General features: G+C 39.5%; 1 protein-coding gene and 2 long non-coding RNA genes across 9 annotated transcripts in view; 1 reads left to right on the forward strand and 2 right to left on the reverse strand.

Annotated features, from left to right (window-relative positions):
- Nucleotides 1–19,995, forward strand: part of ctnna2 (catenin (cadherin-associated protein), alpha 2) — a 622,967-nt gene that overhangs the window by 266,831 nt on the left and 336,141 nt on the right. The window lies entirely within an intron of this gene.
- The window catches only part of LOC125787714 (uncharacterized), a 350,969-nt gene that overhangs the window by 58,890 nt on the left and 272,084 nt on the right, over nt 1–19,995 (reverse strand). The gene's annotated exons all lie outside the window — the stretch shown is intronic.
- LOC125787712 (uncharacterized) lies at nt 14,159–15,438 on the reverse strand. Of its 5 annotated transcripts, none has more exons than XR_007429488.1 (3): nt 15,129–15,352; nt 14,789–14,830; nt 14,159–14,412 (listed from the first exon to the last, which is right to left on the reverse strand). It is a non-coding gene; the product is annotated as an uncharacterized LOC125787712 (long non-coding RNA). The 5 variants fall into 5 exon arrangements; XR_007429486.1 differs by having other exon boundaries at nt 14,789–14,872; nt 15,129–15,345; XR_007429485.1 differs by having other exon boundaries at nt 14,789–14,872; nt 15,171–15,341.

Below are 19,995 nucleotides of genomic sequence, written 5' to 3' on the forward strand. Positions count from 1 at the left end.
AAATAGTAAAATATAAACAAGCAATAACTATAATAAAAGAAAAATTAAGAAACTAAAAATAAATTAAACCCGCTAAAACAAACCAACATAAAAAAAATAATAATAATAAGTTTAAAGTTTAAAATGATTTAGTGACTCCAGTGAGCTGAGCTTTAGAGTTTCCTGTAGTGAATTCCAGCTCACTGGTTCTCTGTGGCTTAAAGCAGATTTTCCCAGTTCAGTTAAAACTCTCGGTACCTGAAAGGTGATCCAGTCACTGGAGTGAGTCTGGTAGGTTGTGTTATTTTTATAAGTTTTTGTGAGATGTACGGTGGCATATGGTGAGAAATGTGTTTCCCGACGCACAGCAAGAGAAGACCATCCAGCTTTTTCATAAAGTGAACACATATGATCACATAAGGGGTCAGATGGCATTATTAACCTATGGTCAGCCATGGTCACCTATGGTCAGTAAATAATTACAAATGCTGAATCCATGTCACCTGACCCCTGGCCTCTGCTAAGTGCATTGACAAATGGACACTGAATCGCGTTTGGACACAATTTAAAACATCAGTGTGCACACGCAGACACAAACACACATGTGCACACACACACACTTGTAAACAGGCTGTAGGTGATTTTTAGATTTAGAGCACTGGACCGATGGCAGCTTCACACAGGGCAGATGTCCCTTGAGTGATTTGTGCCAACGCACCATGTCCAGGCTACTCTCATAAATCACTGGCTTTCTATTACTTCACCTGTCTGGCCTGTCAACTGCCCTGGTCTAATACACACACACACACACACGCACACTTTTAAAAACACATAAACCAAAAAAATAGGTGTTGCTACTAAAGTAAAAGTCTTAGACTTTCTTTACATTATACAAAAGTATAACATTTTGATTTACATTAATTCACTTAATTCATGTTTATTGACTTATGAGGTTGAGACTGATTTGTGTTTTTGAGGCCAATACTAATCACCAATTTTATTTTAGCTTGATTGGCTAATTGGCTGTACCAATTAAAGGTGGGATTAGATAGATGCCACACTCAACTCTCCAGGTAAACCTGTTAATGCATTTTTTTTAAGACTTTACTTTTCTCTTTAAAATCAATCACAATGAAAAAAGCTGTTGAACTAACTAAAAGAGCCAGACTTCCTCCACTTGTTAGCAGTCTATTCTGTGTCCAATACTCACTCTACTGGGTTGAGTGATGCATATATGTGAATTTTATTTAAAATACTCAGTGCTGTAAAATAAAATGAACAGTTCCTTGTTAGTAATCAGTTTATTTCTGATTAAAATAGAAACTAAAATCCTGTTTCCCTTGTTTCTCAGAATTTCACAATTCCCCCCAATTTCCTCCAGTCTCAAATGTTATCTCTGAACTCTGCAGCTCATTATAACATGGGAAGCTGTGATCAAACATGGCTGTAGATGCAGCTGATGTGGCATGACTGATGGGGCTTAGTGCCAGTTGACTTAGTGTCTTCTGAATGGGAGCAGTTATTTTAGAGCTCAGTGCTGTGGAGGTTTGTTGGCTGGTAGTTGATCACTAGGCGTTATGCTGTACTCTCTCTCTCACTCTCCTTTTATTCCCTCTCTCTCTCTCTCTCTCTCTCTCTCTCACACTCTCCCACCCAGTTTTTATTGTGCGTAGCCAGATTCCCTGGAAACTACCTGACACATGCTCTACTTTCTAGTCTTCCAATACATTTAGATTTACATTTACATTTAAGGTATTTAGCATACATCCTTATCCAGAGCCACTTACAACACTGCTTCAATGCTACTTCAAATATCCAGAGCTAGTTTGTAGACTAGAATCAAGAGATGCACAGAGCTTGTTCTCATGTTTAGAACCCTAGGAACCTTTTTTTTGTTGGATTAGTTTAGGAACTCTTGGAAAAGATGTGTCTTCAGTCGACGTTGGAAGACCGCGAGTGACTCTCAGAGCTGTTCTGACCACCAGTGGAAGTTCATTCCACCACCTCGGTCCTCCAGCACAGAGAAGAGTCTGGATGTTAGTGGTTTTCTGTGTGCTTTGGGGGATGGAGGTTCAAGCCGAGCCATACTGGAAGATCTAAGAGCTCTTGGTTGGTGCAGATCTGGATTTGACCATCATCGCCATTAGGTATGAAGGAGCTGGTCCATTTTTAGCCTTGTAGGCCAGTGTCCGGGTTTTGAATCGGATGCGGGCGGCAACAGGGAGCCAGTGGAGGGAACGCAGCAAAGGAGTTACATGACTGAACTTCGGAAGGTTGAAGACTAAAGAGTCGTGCTGCCGCTGATTCTGAATTAATTGTAGTGGTTTGGTGGAAGACCAGCCAGTAGAGAGTTGCAGTAGTCAGTATTGTGGCTTCTTGAGACAGAAACGGTCGATTCTTCGAATACCCATCAATTACAGACCAGTCTTTTGCAATTTGAGGACCTTGTTGCACCGGGTGAACTTTTGGCACCATATCCCCTCCAATCAGACATTTTTTGTGATTGTTTTGGTCCCTGTGCCATGATACCAGCACGACACTGGACACGAGTTCTACAGTTCAGCTGTAGATGCTTCCCACCCACAATGAGATATATGCTCAGTGGACAAGGCCACTGCAGATTTGAGGAGAGGGCAGACAAAAAATGGACGACATAAGTGGTAATTTTGGTCCCTGGCAGACAAGGGCTGGGCATGGGTGGGGGGGATTGGTGGGGCAGCTGGACCCACCCAGCAGGGCAGATGCACCGTGAGGCACAGCGAGGCTCCAACACACAAACAAACAAATACAAGGCTGGTGTGGCTTTGATACGGGGGTATTTGCACAGCAAGACTTATCGATTCCCCCACACTGACCTTCAGGCTTAGACTAGAGTAATGGATTTGTGGAGGGCTCCAATTTTGTTTGTGTGTGTGTGTGTGTTATTGGAGAGCTACAAAAAAATAAAAAAATAAAAGATTCAAATATATTGCTATCGTGCTGGACCTGCAGTTTAGGGCAGAACCAGGTAATTTGAGAATGTTGAATTAGATTGGACTCTGCAGACAGATCAGCCCCTCTGAGAGCATACAAGAGTTCAACAGAGGCTAAAGACAAACTTCTTTATGTATGGCTGTGAAAAAGGTGCTACATCATTGGTTTGTTAGGGAACACCCATGGCTGTATAAGTTGTGAAGTGCTCTCTCGTGAGTGAGGCCAAAAACTGGCCAGCATGCTCATTGCAAGGTGCTGTTAATTATAGGAGTTTGAACAAAGCTGATAGTGGGTACCATATGTAGGGGACATTTTTGCATCAAAGAGGGCATTACCATCCGCATGATTGTGACCGGCATCATCTGGCGAGAACTGTCTGTACAAACAGATAAGCAACTCAAAATATCACATCCACATCCGATGCAGGATGTCCCACATGCATGTTTTACTGGTCAGTGCAGCATTCTTTAGTTTCTATCAGACAGAATTCATAGGACATGATACTAGTTCCTGTCCCCTGACTTTTGGTATTTTAGTGTATGAGCATTTGTCCATCTATCCATCCATTCATCCATCTGTGTACATCAGTCAGATGTACATAGACTGCAAGCTTCCAGGAAATATGGACATATCTGTATTTACAATTGAACCTAAATAAGCTTTAATTATTGCATGCAGTGCTGTGCAAACATTTTAATTACATGCAACATTTACAACAAAAAATAAAAAAGCTCCTAAGCCGGACATTTAAGGCATTTAGCAGACATCCAGGGCATGCTTTTCCAGAGTAGCTTACAAAAGTGCTTCATCACTTACCTTGAAAATATGATTAGCTAGATTAAAGAGAATAGAGTCAAAACATACAATAAACAGTGTGCTGATGCATAAAGTCTGTATGGATATCTAGGAGATAAGTACTCATTTTAGGAGCTTGTTTGAAGACAGCAATCAACTGTGCTAGTGTTATGACACTCAGTGGAAGTTTGGTCCACCACCTTGGTGCAGGACAGAGAGAAGTCTGGATAACTGTGTTCCATGGGCTTTGGAAGATTAAAGACGAGTTGTGCTGCTATGTTCTGAATCATTACAGAAGGAAGACCAGTCAAATGGGAGTTGCAGTAGTCAAGTCTAGAAGTGGCAAGAGTCTGCACAAGTACTTGAGTGGCTTTCATATTGAGATACTATACCTTGTAAGGTTCAGTAGGTGTTATAATACATATTAGAATTTGGTTATTAGGGCGCCGAGTGGTCCAGCGGTCTAAAGTGCTGCCACTATGAGCAGGAGGTCGCAGGTTCGAACCCCCGCTCATGCAGCTTTACCATCAAGCTGCCGGCGCTCAGAGGGAGCACAACTCCTAGGGTGATGTCCACAGCACAGGGCGTCTGTGAGCTGATGTATCAGAACCGAGTCGCTGCGCTTTCCTCCGAGCGTTAGCGCTGTGATGCTACTCGGTAATGCTGCATCAGCAGCAGCTCGAAAAGAAGCGGTGGCTGACTTCACATGTATCAGAGGAAGCATGTGTTAGTCTTCACCCTCCTGGTGTGTTGGAGCATCACTAGTGATAGGGGGGAGTCCTAATGAGTGGGTTGGGTAATTGGCCGTGTAAATTGGGGAGAAAATGGGGAAAAAATAGAAATAAAACCAAAAAAAAAAAGAATTTGGTTATTAAACCTTACTGTGCCTGTGCAGTACACAGTACTCTAATGCAAAGTTTAATGGCCTCTATTGAGCCCGGGCTGAAACACTCCTCATAGCGTTAGTGTGGATGTTATGTCATTGTACCAAACACTGTAACTCCCTTCGTGTTCCACTTGTAAAGTCCTGCAGAATGTGCTATACCGTTTAGCTGCTCAGTGGACACTCTTCATTGCTGTTGGTCCTTGGAGAGGAGTGCGCTTTTATTGCACGCTCTAAAACTGGCCAGGCAGTTCACCGGAGCTCCACGCAGGACCGTTTACTCGGCCGGCCACTGCCCGCGGTCTTACTCACACGCTGTCACGGTTGTTTGGCTGTGTTGGATGATAGCACCTCATTAAATCGACTGGCCCTCGTCGTAGCTCCCTACGAAAAAGAAAAAAGAAAACAATCGGCACTCCAGGACAGCCCCGTTCCTCTGGACCAGGCGGCAGCTCCCCCTCCCCACCTGCTATTATTATGCTAATGGCATGCGACGCTTACTTAATAACGGCCAGATGAAGTGGGGAAATGCTGATGCTGGCAATTATTCCAGCAGGAGAATAACAAACCCAGACAAGTCAATCGAGCAGCGGCCTGCCGGGCCATCACCTCCCATCTCCAGCCTCATGCACACACACACACACACACACACACACACACACACTTTTGTGTTTTGGGTGCAATAATATTACATAAACCCAATCCAAATGTCCCCACAGTGTCAAACTTTTTATGTTCGCCCATCATCCAGAAGACATTTCATTCCAACTAAGAGCTAAACACACACGCTTACACACACACACACACACACACACACACACACACACACTCATTACTTCAGCTAAATGATGCTATGCGTGCAACTAAGTTGAACCATAACCTTATTAGCCAGAGGACAGTCTTTTGGCCTTCGTTCCCAAATAAAAGCAGCAGTTATTTTGGAGAGTGACCAAATGTACTAAGAAGGTCAGCGTTTTTGTGGTTGTCCCCATCATTCTCAGAACATTTGGTCCCTACGAAGAGTATGAGTAAAATAATTGGCCACAGAAATGTGTAGTTTAGTTTTATGATACAGCTACACCAACTATTCTCTGAGTGATGATCTAAAGGAACCTTTTGCATCCTGAAAAAGACTTATTTCTAAAAAAAAAAAAAAAGATGATTGCATAAAAAAAATAAAAAGATTGTTTACCAACTAGCATATTGTTCACACATTCATCACTAATACAAACAATGTTTTAACCAATAATATATTAAATATTAAATATTACATGCTTTTCGTTTCGAGGAAGGGTCCTGTTTGAAAATATTTCTGCATATATGTCTTTTCAGCTCTTGGTGTATCATAAATCAAAAACTTTGGTGGATTATTTGGCTAATATTTGGTTGAGCATATCTTGACTCCCATAACTAAATCAGATTATTATTATTATTTTTTTTTTTCAATTAAATTACTGTTTGTATGTAGTTGGTATGTTCTTGTGATTTTCTCATATAATATAATACAGGGGGTTATGTTGGCACTTTGCGTTGTGTTTAATAAAAAAAGCTGTATGTAAGGTTGAATTAAAAAAAAAAATAATAATAATTAAATGTAAAGGAAACATAAGCTTGCACGTCACCTTGATTTTTTATTTATATAGCCATACAGAATATGATTCAATATGTCAGATGTATTTCACAAGTAATGCAAGTTTTAACCTGGTGTGTTGGAATATTTTCTGTAGGAAGCAGTTCTTTTATGCTGTCACTCAGGAAACACCTTTTTATGTCACCTTCATCATTAGGACTATACATCTAAACCAAACCCCAACAAACAGCTTAACTTCAACTAGGGGTGGGCGATATGGCCCTAAAATAATATTACGATATTTCATGGTATTTTTGCGATAACGATACTCTTGGCGATATGACAAAACATTCAATTAAAAAAAAAAAAAAAAAAAAAAAAAAATACACTACAGATTTGTAACAGAAGTCAATGATCCAGAATGTCATAATACTAAAACTACACTCCAAAAATCTCCATATGTCCAGGATTAAAGTAAAATAAATGATACTGGAGAGATATAATCTGTCTTTAGTAAATATATAATGGGAAATGAGAACAGTGCGCTTTTTACTTTTGCTAAAAACAGCAAAAAAGTAGTACCCTGATGGTGATAATTAGGGGTGGGTGATATTATGGCACGATATTTCAGGGTATAATATCGTTGACGATATTTTAAAAAGCGATATCACGTACGATATGATATGGCACATCCCTAACTTCTACTTTACTTCAACCAAATTTACTAACAAAAAAAAAGTAGTGTTTCATAAACAATCGTTTTTCCTAATAAAGCATTATTATTTTTGTGTTCTCCGTGTTTTCTGATTGATTTCTGTCACTCTGCAGATATCTGTGTGCTATACATGATTTAACACACATCAGCAAGCTTGTGACTTCACCTTCAGAGCTCTCACGATTGCCCCCGGCTCCTTCAGAAACACAGTGCTGTTGAGTTTCGTGAGCAGTTGAAGCAAGCGACACACTCAATAAGTCACAAAACCCGTCTCGGCACCTGTTAGCCGCCGCCACTTCAGAACTTTCTGCCGTTCTTTCATCTGCCTTCATTTGTTCTGCTCGGTGCTCGCCACCGGACTAGATGCGATTTGCACCCTTTCTCTCGGGGTTTGTTTTCTCCTGCATGTGATTAGGGCCGCTCGCTAGGCCACGTGGAAGCGGCTACATCTGTCTGCTAAAGGTTTATTAACCTTGAAATGAAGCCGGGGCCGCCGAGGCCGCAGCCTCTGACTCTCGGTGTGTAGCAGAAAATGAAAAGGCCCTTGATATACAGTCTGGGGGTAATAGACTCCTTTGGCCATCGCTGATAAGTCATTACAGGCACTTACTTTTTATAAATCAGCCTTTGTTCTGCCCTTTGGATGCTGAGATTGATTTTCTTCATACTTTTTTCTTTCCTCCGTTTGCTTTTAAAGCTTAAGAATTTTTCTGGCTTCTCTCCCACACGTTTGGGAATGTTATAAATGTGGTATGGACTCAGAGATCCAGTCAGATATTTAAAATTAAAGTTTTAACCGACTGAAACAAAAATGAAAATGCTCTCTCGTATATCAGAGCATCGGATTGAGCTTCTTCAAGCCTGCTGGAAAAGGTCAGGTGGCTCTTTGTGAAGCTGTTTGAGGGAATGCCAGCTGTGTGTAAAGGTGAAGTACATATACACTCCATGCTTTCTTTAGCAATACTGTGAATAATACCATCGCACCAAAAGTGCAAAAGTGCTTCGTCTTTACACTAATCTACATTGCATATATGGCTCAAGATGGGTTCTTTCAATTGGATCCAAGAGAACCATGTTTGTTGATGTGATGTAACAGTGAATATGAACATTTTTGAAGAACTTTTATGGCCTTGCTAGTTGACCAGCTTGGTCTTGCTGATCATGATGGTCATTTTTCATAGTTGACCAACACGAGCAAAGTGGTCAAACAGCATGTCAAGCAATGACCACCGTTTCCACCATATCCAACTTTACATCCACCTTGACTACCTGCGTAGATTATCCAGAACCAGCAACCAACTTAGGCTGGTCTTAAGCTGAATTGTTCAGCATGGTTTTGATATGCATTTACAACATTTGGTCAAATACTCTTGTCCACATTGGTTTGCATTTAAATCATGTTTCACATGATTGTGTTGTGAGTCTTTCTTTCCCAAGGACAATTACCTAGAGCATTATGGTGAGCGTGCCAAATTTGTGGAAGTGAACTGCACTCAGTTTTGAGGGACTTGGTAGTGTCACCCATTGTACTACTATATAATAGAAAAATGCATATACAATCAGAGGTGGAAAAAGTACTGAAGAATTGTAATTAAGTAAAAGTATCTTTACTTTGTTAAAATTCTACTCAAGTTAAAGTAAAAGTACCCATCTAAAAATCTACTCGAGTAAAAGTAATAAAGTACTCATTTTAAAATTTACTTTGAGTAAAAGTTACATAGTTACTTTAAATTATTTGATGTAAAAAAGTAAAACAAATCATTAAATAAATTTAATCTGTTTTATGAACTATTATTCCACATAATAATTTGGATCTTTCAGGCAGTATTTATTCAGACCCCCCCATAAAACATTTTCAAGAACAAGTGGCATAGGTTTCTATGATCCATTTTTTTTTCTTTACTGTTAAAAAGTTAAAAAGGTATGGTCATATAGGTGACTATAAACAATTGTTTTTTTTTTTTGTTTTTTTTTTTCAGACATTTTATTTTTTACTCAGTAATTGGGAGTTTTCCAATGTAGCAAAGTAAATTACTTGTGTTAAAATGTACTTGAGTAAAAGTAAAATTACCTATTTTAAAAACTACTTAAAAATTACAAATTACTCATAAAATCTACTCAATTACAGTAACTTTGACTAAATGTAATTCATTACTTTCCACCTTCCTTCCAGTTCCTAAGTAAAATAAACCTTTCCTGTGTCCAAAAGCAATCAACTCTTACATATTGTACACTTTAACTTCTTCTCACCTCACTCTTTTGATAGAGCACTTGTACATTTGATTTAAACTATTTTGTAAACCCTGTATCACCATGCACATCATATCAGTTCTTGCCAATATATATATATATATATATATATATATATATATATATATATATATATATATATATATATATATATATATATATATTTCCCAATCACTTTTTTTGTATATATTTTATCTAGTCCACCATTCCATTCCATTGTATGAATCCCCAATTCCATCACCCAGTGGTGTCCTTTCCTCCCACTCCTCTACTTAAACAGCAGCTTTGCCCACTATAAACCCTGACCAAAACAAGTCTGAGCCGTAATGAGTGGATTAAGCTGTTTTTACAGCTTTTTCCCGTGTTTGAGGTCAGTGCTGATAAGGCTGCACTTTTGTGTGGGATTTGTTTGTTCTTAATCAAACGGCGTTCTTCTCCTCCCGCTGTTCACCTCCCACTCACGCTGAGATGAGCTCACACAATAAAAGTCTGCCGCACGGCCAGGACTGCCTATCAAATGTCACCTAGCTGCTTGTTTTGATGGATGCTAAAATTAGGCGCCGTAATTTGGTTTAGATGTGGGGAGATTTAATTTTTGAGGAATGAAGTTGCTGAGGCCTTTTGGGACTCAACTCAAGTGCTTCTTTTCTTTTTTCTTATTGCAATCAAATTACAGAAAGGGGCAATCAGTGGGGGGATTTAATTATTGCTCACATGTTGACTCCTTCTGATGTGTAAATACATTGTGTTTTATAAGTTATGTGTGATTATATTTGACTACAGTGGTGTTCATACAACATCAATAATCATTATATAGCATTTTTACCATAAAATTAAATAAAAACTGCAATACATTACTTTGGTGAAGCAGACTGGACAGTATTTGACGTGTTTGTGTTTAACCCTGTTCAGTATTTATCTCCCACTTCAGTCCACACACTTCTAGCAATTTTAAAGAATATCTCTTAGCTTGTGAAGTGCATCTAAAAAGCGTATTCTGTTTTATTTTAATGCTATTGTTTGCTTCTTAAATAAATAGTCTGATTAATAGATGGCGTAACAAAGGGAATAAAAAAAAATACTAAAGTTGTGTAGCAGTGGAGGGAGATTGATAAATCAATTGTGCCCTATTTAGTTTTGGTGGTACATCATTGAAAAATGTCTCAAATTATAATAATGGTGCGTCATATCAATTTACTAAAGTTCATCTGTCCAATCTATACACATGTAAATTATTCCAAATCTTAGCCAGCATTTCCAAATTTATTTTTTATATTTTTGCTAGTTTCCTGGTCTGTTTATGTAGTAAAAATTAACGGATGAATGAATGATCAATCGAGTTCACGCACAGGATGTCACGCAAGTGAGGTGCCGGGCAGATTACATTAGTAATAACAGTATTATTTTGCCTTATTTGCAAATGTTTGTGATTGATGGACAATCACATTGCATTTGTGAGGCACAGCTTATAACAGAGCACTTACTGTTGGGTTTAAGGCTGAACAATTCCTATGTAGAATCAAATAAAGCTCCTTTAAACTGCTTATATTTGCAGAGGAAAAGAACATATAGAAATGTGCCAGTGCTTTGTTTTATGCTTAATGTCTTAACGTAAGTTTTGGCCCTCTCCCAGCTTGCATTCACTAAGTTAGAATTCCAAGCACACACACATGCACACGGACACACATTAAAAAGATTATGGCTTCCTTTAAAGCTTCATAAAGTCGTGTTTTTTTTTCCCCAGCAGATTATTCCACCTAATGCGGTGCTGTTGTTAGGGGGTAAAGTTTGTCCATTAGTATGTAATGCAGGCAATCCTGTCTTTTCATGTCTTGTTTTCAAACTTGTTCCGTCCTAAAATGGTGCAGTATTGAGTGACACTGTTCGATACTGAGTGTTTGTTGTTTTCTGCAGTGCATTTGCATGGAGAACAGCTTGTTCTACAGAAGCCCCAGTACTCTGACTATGATGGACAGGACACCAGTTCCTATTCATTCAGACCATAGACTGTATATAGCTGGACAGAAAATCGTCTCTTAAAAGTGAAGCCACCACAGGTCGGGCGCCCCCTGCTGTTCGGTTGCAGAAAGCTGTGTAACTCCACCCATCCCCATAGGTTTCGAAACAGGCAAAACAGAACAACTTTCAATCAGGTTTTTTTTCTAATATACTGTAATTCTACCTCCATTATTTAAATGCAGCAGCTTTAGTGTAACCCCTGCTTATATTGTTAAATTTTTATATCCCCACAAAATTAGTTTTTAAAACGTTTTTCAGCTCTATTCAAAAAAGGTGTGGTTATTGTAAAAGGGCTGGTTATGGGCGGGGCCAATAACAGACCGTCAGCTCCGCTCCGCTCCGCTCTGCAGCCTGTGACCTCGAGGCAGCCCTCAGGGGTGGGGTTATTTAAATGAGTAGGCTGTCTCTCCACAGTCTTTCTCCCTCCTCTGGTCTCTACTGCGCTCTACAGACTCGGGTTTCAGGATCGCCAACATGGCGGAAGATTTTGGCTTCATTTTCATTAAATGAATGGGAACGGCGACACGGCGTCCATCTTTTTTTACAGTCTTTGATTCAGACACTCAAACAAAATAGTAATTTAGCATAGACAGTTCAACTACCACGTTCTTTTTGTAAATAGAGAAAATACTAAAACACTATGAGGGTCATTATTAGAATAATAAGCCTTTTAGCCCTCAAAATATTATTTTAACTAACTAAATTATCACGTGCAACATTAATTCTTCTGAATGCGCATCAATCATATTTCCCATCTTAATCACTTTTTATTTTACATTTTTAATTTTTTTTATTTCAATTTCAAATTTTTCCCATTTTCTCCCCAGTTTACACGGCCAATTACCCAACCCACTCATTAGCACTCCCCCTATCACTAGTGATGCCCCAACACACCAGGAGGGTGAAGACTAACACACACACCTCGTCCGATACATGTGAATTCAGACTCCGCCTCTTTTCGAGCTGCTGCTGATGCAGCATTGCCGAGCAGCATTACAGCGCTAACGCTCGGAGGAAAGCGCAGCGACTCGGTTCTGATACATCAGCTCACAGACGCCCTGTGCTGCAGACATCACCCTAGGATTGATGTGGTGAGAGAGCGCCATCTGCCCACCCGGAGGGAGCAGGGCCAATTGTGCTCCCTCTGAGCGCCGGCAGCTTGATGGTAAAGTTGCATGAGTGGGGGTTCGAACCTGCAATCTTGCTCCACCGAACTCTACCTTAATCTGCCTGACTACCCTGCTCTACCTCGTTCTGCCTCACCCTGCCTCATTAGTTTGAAGTGCTGTTAAACTTTTTTTGTTGTTATAATACAAGCATTACAAGTCCTACAATAATGTAATGAAATTTTGTATAAACTGTTTATAAACCTTTAAAAAATAAATAAATTGGAGTCAATACAATATTGCTAAACAAAACATATTGTGATGCTTAAGTAAATCAATATTTCTACAGGTAGAGTCAGCTCATAGATAATCCACGATAGATGATGCTTGTGTTTATTGTTTTCAGAGTGTTTGCACAGTCGAGGACGGTCTGGTTTTCTTTCCAGACATGAAGGGTTGATTGTAGAAGTATTAAAAACCCTGCCAGATGTGAAAACACACAACTGTTTCACTGCTCTGAGTGTGTGTGTGTGTGTGTTTTCCTGACAACCCTCATTATGCTGAACACTTGGAGTTGCAGAATGTATTGTTCCTAACATGTTAATTAGCACTATTTTAACAATGCTGTATAACCCCTTGTCCCTTGATGTATGATGTAAGAAACAATGCATAATTATAAATAGCATCTAAATTTACTCCTCCTTTAAAGAAGAGAAAAGAAGATGCAGTCGGCTAAAAGCTCACAGATTTGTTGTGAATTATTTTTATGATAGCACTAATAATAATAATAATAATAATAATAATAATAATAATAATAATAATAATAATAATAATTTGGTACCACTTTCCACCCCTCCACACACCATCCCACCTCTATTCCCCAACACTTTTTTAACCTAATTTCAAGTGACTAATAATGCTGATTGCCCTCATTACGTCCTCTTTTTATGCATGCAGTTGCTCTTCTAAAGGTAACACATGCATTTATCACATCCCAAGGTGTGAAGCTCGCCATCTGCACCGTGTGCCGCCGGCTTTTTTATTCATTTATTTTTTCCCACGCTTGGTATTCACTGCTGATTATTCTCCCAAATCGTCACATCTTAAAAGTGGGCTGTTTTGTTAATCACACATTAGATGCAGATGTGATACAGGACGTACAGGATGCAGAGAGGAGGAGGAGGAGGAGGAGGAGGAGGGAGGAAAAGTAGTTTGTTTGTTTGGTAAGAAAACCTTGAGCAAAATCAGCCGTTTGGAACGTCAATTATGCATGGGTGCCATAATCGGTATGTAAGGCAGCGATACGGTCAAGGGCATTCATCAACCAGTTCTGAATTATACATGATTTATCTTTATTTCTCAGTCTGTCAGAACAATAATGTGAAATTTGTGCCTGCTTTACATGATTTGAGGGAGAGCTGGTGTGGATCATATGTGTGGGACAAACTTTTGTTGGGTTACAACGGCCATCTTTGACCAGTATCTATACTTAGAGATATTGAATATTAAAATGTAGGGGTGTGATGAGACACTAATATCATGAGACGAGATGAGACACGGTTTCTCTGGTTTCTCTCACACATTGATTCTATTAGAAATGGAAATAAGAATAAAAATAAAAAATAAAACTTTTTGTCTTATATAGTGCAAACAATAAGTGCAAACCACAACCAGTCATATTAAGACTATGGTTTGTGTTTTTTTCTCCTAAATCTCTTGTAATTTAACTATTCATAACCATAATCAGTCATATTAAGACTATGCTTGAAGTGAAACAGAGACAGAACATGTTTTTAAATACAGTACAGAGCTAAGGGATTAGTACAACCTACTGTCGCGCAGAGCTTTTTAACTGTACCGCGGAGCTCACCTACTGTCGCGCGGAGCTTTTTAACTGTACCGCGGAGCTCACCTACTGTCGCGCAGAGCTTTTTAACTGTACCGCGGAGCTCACCTACTGTCGCGCAGAGCTTTTTAACTGTACCGCGGAGCTCACCTACTGTCGCGCGGAGCTTTTTAACTGTACCGCGGAGCTCACCTACTGTCGCGCAGAGCTTTTTAACTGTACCGCGGAGCTCACCTACTGTCGCGCAGAGCTTTTTAACTGTACCGCGGAGCTCACCTACTGTCGCGCGGAGCTTTTTAACTGTACCGCGGAGCTCATCTACTGTTGCGCGGAGCTTTTTTATAACTGTACCGCAGAGCTCACCTACTGTCGCACGGAGCTTTTTATAACTGTACCGCGGAGCTCATCTACTGTCGCGCGGATCTTTTTATAACTGTACCGCGGAGCTCATCTACTGTCGCGCGGAGCTTTTTATAACTGTACCGCGGAGCTCACCTACTATCGCGCAAAGCTTTTTAACTGTACCGCGGAGCTCACCTACTGTCGCGCGGAGCTTTTTATAACTGTACCGCGGAGCTCACCTACTATCGCGCAAAGCTTTTTAACTGTACCGCGGAGCTCACCTACTGTCGCGCGGAGCCGCGGAGCTCACCTACTGTCGCGCAGAGCTTTTTAACTGTACCGCGGAGCTCACCTACTGTCGCGCAGAGCTTTTTAACTGTACCGCGGAGCTCACCTACTATCGCGCGGAGCTTTTTAACTGTACCGCGGAGCTCACCTACTGTCGCGCAAAGCTTTTTAACTGTACCGCGGAGCTCATCTACTGTCGCGCGGAGCTTTTTATAACTGTACCGCGGAGCTCACCTACTGTCGCGCAAAGCTTTTTAACTGTACCGCGGAGCTCATCTACTGTCGCACGGAGCTTTTTATAACTGTACCGCGGAGCTCACCTACTGTCGCGCAAAGCTTTTTAACTGTACCACGGAGCTCACCTACTGTCGCGCGGAGCTTTTTAACTGTACCGCGGAGCTCACCTACTGTCGCGCAGAGCTTTTTAACTGTACCGCGGAGCTCACCTACTATCGCGCGGAGCTTTTTATAACTGTACCGCGGAGCTCACCTACTATCGCGCAAAGCTTTTTAACTGTACCGCGGAGCTCATCTACTGTCGCACGGAGCTTTTTATAACTGTACCGCGGAGCTCACCTACTGTCGCGCAAAGCTTTTTAACTGTACCGCGGAGCTCATCTACTGTTTTGTATCGTCACATTTTCGTCACGAGATCTCGTCACACCCCTATTGAAATGTTTAGAAATTAAATATCTTACCCATCTTCCACCAACTATCAAACCTCACTCAAACTAATATAATAATTGTATCACTACAGTGACCAGGGTTTAACCTCACTCACAAGATAACACCTCCTAATTCTTCGTACTGTTGTGGGCACATTCCCAAGCCATTCTCTGTCTAAACAAATCTAATAATACACAAACAGTTGTGCTGTTCTGCTTTTATTTTATTTTATTTTTTTATTTTAAGCACAGCGAGTAAATAATCATCCATAGTGCAGGCTGTAAAAAAAAGTAAGCAAACCTCCATTTTGATGACTTTTTCAATAGTTAATTGGCTAATGTTTTAGGTCAGGGGTTTTTAACCTTTCGTGTGAAAGGTTTTTCTTTTGCAAATGAATTTGCTTTGATGCTAAAATATCTTCCACATATGATTTAGTAGGACTCAATACTCTGTTTGTTTTCTACACATTATCTTCTCCATCCCTACTTCCAGGTCTACCTTTTAGAAATGCGTTTGTTTTTAAGAAAACCTTAATGTGCAGACCCACAATGTGCATTAGTGAATCAGAATTAAGTTATGTTGAAGAGTGGAAAGCGATAAATTAATCAGTCTTATTCTGTGAATAAAGGTATTGACTAACCACTGTGATTTCATGCAGATTTCATGGTTATTTAGGCAGTTTTGCTCAGAAAACACTTATAATTAGCATCTAAACCCCCTAGTGACTGTGTCGGGTGATCCCTAGGTTAAGAACCACTGTTCCAGGTTCTTAACCTGCACTAAATATGCATGCACTAAATATTCTGCAATATTTTTTGCTGCATTATATTGTTTTATGCTATATTATTTATTTTGCCACATTATGATTATTCTTTTATACTATTATACTATATCCTGAAATGAATTAATTATTTTTCTGTTTTCCTATATCGCCAAGTATATCGTTATCACAAAAATACCCTGAAATATCGTGATATTATTTTAGAGACATATCGCCCACCCCTACCACACACACTAACAAAACATGAATGATGAATTCAATATTAGAATAAGTGCTTCTCAAGCTCTTACAGAAATTGTAGCTGGTGGATGGCGTTGTTAGCTCTGAACAGCCATCATGCTCTCAGCCTGGAGAAGTGAGAGAACCCCACACAGAGAGACACAGTGACCTACCTATAATGACCCCATAAGGGAGCCACTTAGTTTCAAGGTTAGAGTGACCCACAGCTAGTTCTAATGCTGGGATCCTAAAGCATCTCTGATGGCCTCTTCTCTCCAGTTCTGTAGGAATGTACGGAGGTGGTGTGTGGAAGTAGGACACATTACAATGTTGTGGTCTGTTCCCAATATCTTGGGGTATAAAACACATTATTTCTCAGCATCGCTGTTGCTCATTTCTTTTTTGCACCAGTTATATGGTAGCAAGAAGCAAGAGGTGTGTATGTGTGTGTGTGTGTGATTTCCTGTCCATGTTTGTGTGTGTGAATGTGTGTGAGAGAGCTCACAGGTTACTCTGATATCATTTTCTCCTGCATTGCCCTCCCTGTCAGCGGTGCATCTCTAGAAATCGGTAAGGTCTGATAGGGAGCAGCTTACATTTCCACATGCCAAACAATACAAACAAAGTCAGGAGGGAAAAAAGCATTTTTATATCGTGTACAATATACCGTGACACAGAAATATCGTGATATAAAAAATCCATATCGTGATAATAGAGATGTTCTGTCTTAAAAGTAGTCTTTTATTTATTTACTGTGAAGCTTTAGGTGTGTTTATTGTATAATTGTTTTAGTTTGCAGTTTATATGCATGCACTAAATATTCTGCAGTATTAGTTTGCTGCATTATATTATTTTATGCTATATTATTTATTTTGCCACACTATGATTATACTGTAATACTATTATACTATATTCCTGAAATGAATGAATTATTTTAGTTTTCCTATATCGCCAAGTATATCGTTATCACAAAAATACCCTGAAATATCGTGATATTATTTTAGAGCCGTATCGCCCACCCCTACTGCAAAGCAAAAAAGCTGCTCACAGCCGTCGTTTCTTCCTCTCTTCCCCGCCATTCCTTTTGGTTCTCCTCGCTCTGCCATCCTTGACCCTCCCCGCCACTCCACTGAAGTTTAGCCCACTCTTGTAAACAGCTGCCGTCTAATTCAGCTCCCTATTCCCACACCGAATTTAATTACTGCTCCGCTAACGAGCCCTGGCGACGGAGTTCAAACGCGGAGCGTTGCTTTTTGTTTACGCAGTCCTCAACACATGATTGCGCCACTCGTCCTAATTAGCGAGGTGACCTGCACATCCGCCTTGTCTGGTCCAATCAGCTTCCAGCCTGACAGGACTGCTGATTTTTTTTTACGTTTTTAATTTTTTTTTTTCTCCAGAAGCAACAATCACGGCTGTCTTGTTTTCCTGTGTAATGCGTACGTCTACAAGTGCGCTAAAACTTGTCGGGGTGTCAGAATGCTTTCTAGCGAAGCGAGGAATATGCTAAGTGATTAAAACTGGCAAAAAAATCAGGAGTTAGCTTGTGTGTGCTGTACTCGTCATTCACAAAAAAAAGAAACAAACAAAACAAAACAAAACAAAAAAATGGTGGTAATGGTGCAATTACCATGTTGTCATAGTGCTTCAGGTGGCCAAGTTACAATTTAGATTTTCATTTATTTTCATGTAAGCTAACAACTACCTTGCATGCATATTTGATTTATTTAATATTTATATGTAAATATTCAGAATAAAGATGAATGTGATTATATATCATTATATTAGAGACAGGGTGTGTATTTAAGTAAATATATTAATATGTTTATTTAATGGCAGAGGTGGAAAAATGTACTGAAAAATTGTAATTAAGTAAAAGTAAAAGTACCCATCTAAAAATCTACTTGAGTAAAAGTAAAAAAAAGTACTCAATCTAAAAATTTACTTTGAGTAAAAGTTACTTAGTTACTTAATTATTTAATGTAAGCAATTTATTTTTTACTCAGTAATTGGGAGTTTTCCAATGTAGCGAAGTAAATTACTTGTGTTAAAATGTACTTGAGTAAAAGTAAAATGTCCTATTTTAAAAACTACTTAACAAATGACAAATTACTCATAAAATCTACTCAATTACAGTAACTTGAGTAAATGTAATTCATTACTTTCCACCTCTGTTTAATGGTCATATACTATGAGAAACAATAAGCAATAGTAATTGTATTATCTTGCCGATTTGGCTGATTGAAATGACAGCTTCTTTGTTGACTCAAAATTGTTTGGTTTAAATAACCTAAAATACATAATTTAATAAAAAATATACTGTTGATTTGCCTTTTGGAAATATAGTGTGAAAATGACTACTGATTTAAAAGTGCAAAGGAGGGAACTATATCTATCTTGTTTTAGGTGTAAATTAGGATTATCTGCACTGTTCCACTTACAGTGAAGTCTAAATGCAATGTATGTTACAGCACTTCTAGATCTAGAGACATATTGCCTTTCTGAAGTGCAGCGTTCCATTTCCAAGCTATTCTCAATTCATATCAGAACTTTATCTGACATGTTTTAAAGTCAGATTTTACAGAAATGTCAAAGCTATCCCACTATGCCATGTGCAATCGTTTTTTTGTTTGTTTTTGTTTTTTTTGCTAAGAGCACAGCCTGAATAGCTCTGAGGTACAAAGTCACCTAGAGCTCCGGCACTGTGCTAAAAATGATTTATTTTCACTTCCAGTTGAAATTGAAGGCACTTGAAGAGAGAGAAAGACTGAGCACATATTCTAATGTAATCTAAGGTACTGTAATGCAATGTTAATTTAGTGGTCATTCATTGTACCAGTCTCACCTTTAAAAGTTGAAAGGGGAATAATAATGGTTGCTGGACATAAAGGGCTGGATTACATATTGAAGTGTAGTGGTTTAAACACCCTTCACTACTCTGAACATGTTAAGTTATGTTCATAATATTTAATATATAGGGTCATAACTTTGTTGTGCACCCTCTCAAAAAGAATCACTCTTAAAAAAAAGTCTTTATTACATGCATTTTACAGCTAGACATACAACTAGTGGTTCTTGCTTTTCTGGATGCAAACTCCGAAATAAACAGACCATTATAAACCTCTAAAACTCCACTGTGAGAAGGCTGGCTGTTGTAACGTACGCACTTCTGTATGTGCAGTTCAGTTAATACTGCCATACTCAGCCAATTCTTCAAACAATTGCAGAAAGTAAAAGAAGTAAAAGCCAAGCTGCTCTGCTCTCATATATGTTTAGCTCATGGGGCGCCGAGTGGTCCAGTGGTCTAAAGCGCTGCCACTATAAGCAGGAGGTCGCAGATTCGAACCCCCTCTCATGCAGCTATACCATCAAGCTACCGGCGCTCAGAGGGAGCACAATTGGCCCTGCTCCCTCCGGGTGGGTACAGTAGATGGCGCTCTCTCCCCACATTACTCCTAGGGTGATGTCTGCAGCACAGGGCGTCTGTGAGCTGATGTATCAGAACCGAGTCGCTGCGCTTTCCTCCGAGTGTTAGCTCTGTGATGCTGCTCGGCAATGCTACA

Source organism: Astyanax mexicanus, chromosome 25 (genome assembly GCF_023375975.1).
Source record: "Astyanax mexicanus isolate ESR-SI-001 chromosome 25, AstMex3_surface, whole genome shotgun sequence".
Taxonomy (NCBI): domain Eukaryota; kingdom Metazoa; phylum Chordata; class Actinopteri; order Characiformes; family Acestrorhamphidae; genus Astyanax; species Astyanax mexicanus.